Source organism: Humulus lupulus, chromosome 5, assembly GCF_963169125.1.
Source record: "Humulus lupulus chromosome 5, drHumLupu1.1, whole genome shotgun sequence".
In the NCBI taxonomy this organism is placed as follows: domain Eukaryota; kingdom Viridiplantae; phylum Streptophyta; class Magnoliopsida; order Rosales; family Cannabaceae; genus Humulus; species Humulus lupulus.
This window is the reverse complement of record NC_084797.1, coordinates 61,354,053-61,357,562: the sequence shown is the minus strand read 5'-3', so window position 1 is coordinate 61,357,562 and position 3,510 is coordinate 61,354,053.

Here is a 3,510-nt window from a genome sequence, read left to right as displayed (position 1 = left end):
ACTTCATTCAAGACCATCTCCTCCAGAACAACCTTGCTGCGAGGTTTGTGGTTATTAACATAGTCATGTTCAAGAAAAGTTGCATTTGTTGATAAAAATGTTTTATTTTCTTTTGGACTATAGAAAATTCCACCTCTGGTCTCTTTGCAATATCCTAGAAACATGCACACTTCAGAGCGTGATTCCAACTTCTCGATCTTTCCTTTAAGCACGTGTGCAGGACACCCCCAAATTCAAAAATGGTGTAAACTAGGTTTACAACCATTCCATAATTCTATGGGTGTCTTTTGGATAGACTTAGATGGAACAACATTTAATATGTATAGAGCACATTGAATCGCATAGCCCCAGAATGACAGTGGTAATGATGAGAAACTCATCATTGATCTAACCATATCTAATAACGTTATGTTCCTTCTTTCCGAAACACCATTTTGATGTGGCATTCCAGGTGTTGTGAGTTGGGATTAAATGCCATGCTCACACAAATGGTCCTTGAATTCAAAATCCAAGTACTTTCCTCCTCGATCAGATCGAAGAGGTTTTAGTGACTTACCTAATTGCTTTTCAGCTTCTGCTTGAAAGTCTTTGTACTTTCCAAAAGTTTAAGATTTTCTTTGCATTAAGTATAGGTAACCATATCTTGAATAATCTTCAATAAAAGTGACGAAGTATTCATAACCTCCTCTTGCTTGTACATTAAGTGGACCGCAAACATCCATATGTACTAGCTGAAGTGGTTCTGTGGCTCTTGAACCTTTAGCAGAGAAAGGTCTCTTGGTCATTTTGCCTTCTAGACAGGATTCACAAACAGGGAGAGATCCAATAGATAGTTCTCTTAAAGGACCATCCTTTACAAACCTATTTATTCTGTCTAGACCAATATGGCCCAATCTCAAGTGCCACAGATATGTATCACTATCGGAATTAGTATTTTGTCGTTTAATAGATCTAGGATTAGCTATTTTAAATAATTCAGAACTATTAACAGAATTCTCTTTAGCTTGCAGTTTATAAAGCCCATCGATAGATTTTGCAGAACATATCTTAAAATCGTATCTTGAAATAATAATCGAATTATTATTAAAAGAGATTTTAAAATTTTGTTCATGCAACATAGAAACATAAATTAAGTTTCTAGAAAATCCAGGAATATAATAAACGTTCTCTAAAACAAGAAATTTATTATTCTCAATTCCAAACGGGCTGTTCCAACTACTGCTGCAGAGACAATCTGACCACTGCCTACCCTCATAGTTACCTCTCCATCAGCAAGCTTCCTCGTTGAACTAAGAATCGAAAGAGAAAAGCAGACATGGTTAGTGGCTCCTGAATCTACTATCCATGATGAGGAATTATCTTCCACTAAACAAGCTTCTAACACAAGTAAATCAAATTTACCTGTCTTTTTATCTTTGAGGTCAGCGAGATACTTTGGACAGTTTCTCTTCCAGTGACCATTTTCTCCACAATGAAAGCAAGTCCCTTTTGGGGTCTTCCTTTTGGAGGTTTTAGTGTTCTTGTTCTCTTTGCTTTTGGATGACTTTTTAGGCTTCTCACATATTAATACAATGTTCAAGTTTGATTTCCATTTTATGTAGTTTTCATCAGTCAACTTTTCATTAGCAAGTAAAGAAGATACAGGATTTGAGCTAGACATAATTGCTGAAAATAAATAAATAAACAAAATGAATTTATGCATATAATAAATATCAGTTATTTTTGGAATAGTAAACGTGATGCATGAATGCAACAATTAAAGAATGCATAAAAAATAATTACTAATTCCACGATTAATTAATTTGAACATTAATGGACCAGCCTTAGGGTAGGTCAGACTAATTCCAAATTAATTTTGAGACAAGTTCTCAAATTTATAAGTTAGAACTTAAATCAATATTTCTCTTTTGACTTATAAACAACCGCTTGTTTTGTCAAGAATACACTATTCTGCTCGAAAGTCTAATGTACCTTGTGAGTGTAACCCATTATTTTAGATCAATGACTTAACTCAAGAGTGTGCCTTAAGGTCAGTCAAACTTGAAATACATCATTAAATCCTATTCTTGAAAAACAAGTTTGTCTTGAGAATAACACAGTCGGAAGCCTTCCTTAGGGGGACACAAGCAATGGTGCCGCGAGGCCCTTTCCATGCTACCTCGATGCTAACTAATAATGGAGACCATGGGACTTATTGTCATAACTCCCTCTCCCACTCACTATTTTAGAATATGTGTTTTCTCAAAAAATCCTATGCTTTTTAATTGGTTGTAAAAATAAAATGATCTATTTTTACCAAATGATATTCTAATAATTACTAATCAAATTAAGCAAAATTAAAATTATAGAACTATGCCCTAATTAGTTCAATTTTATTTTGCTATAATTACTAAGAATATCATTTATAATTTAATAAAACAATTTTATTAAATACTAGAAATTAAACAACTTTTAAAATCTATTTCCGCTCTTGAACTAGTTATAAACTAGATTTATTATTATATGGATCAGCATATAATCACATAGGACAATCCTAAGGCATGTTTCTACTCATATGAGATGCATGCACAATTTTAAATACTGTGTGAGTTATATATATGGCATGTCAAAAAATGCATGATAAAGTATTAAAAAATTTAATCACATTCAAACATTTAAATAAATAAATGCGGGCCAGGTGTCTTAGGTATTTCTAGAAAAATGACAACACTTGCAAAAATATACACAAAAAATGTAAGAAACTAAATAAGACCTAAAGAGATCTCTATCTTTAACTTTGGGCCTTTACAAGTAGTCTTGATCCATTAAGCCACTTATCCATTTAATTTTGAATTAAAATAACTTTTAATTATCTTAAACAAATTTTAAGAATAATTAACTTGGGCTTCAATGCCCGATAAGTTATTAGGCCCAGTTTTGAATTCGGGCTCATACAATTAATTCAAAATAAAACGATTTTAATTATGGGTTAACTTAATTAAGCCCGTAATTTAAATGGATAATTTTTGGATGCAAGCCCTAGGGTTTAAAACCCTAGGGGAGGCTGCATAGGATGGCTCAGCATGGGGCACGGCTGGGGCGCACGGTGGTGGCTAGGTGCGGCACACAAGGGCACACGACTGGGTGCAGCAACAGCAGGCGCAAGGGCGTGAATACGTGCAGCTGGGCGAGGCGCAGGGGCGCGCTGCCGAGGTGCGCAGGGACGCACAGGGGCGCGCAGACGAGGTTCATAGAGGCGCGGCCACTCGGCTGGGCGTGGTGCGCATGGCACGCTGGCAGGCAGCACGCAGGGGCTGGACGCACATACGGCTGGGTGAGGCTCAGGCTTCGAGGCTCGGAACCCGGGGCTCAGGCCTTACAAAAATTTTCAAATAATTTTAACAGGGAAAATTAAAATTACGAAAATTCCTATGCCCCAAAAATGGCTTACATTTTTCATCTAGAATTTTAAGAACATTTCCTAAACCCAAAACACCATATAATTAACGACCCTTGAGAATTAACTATAAT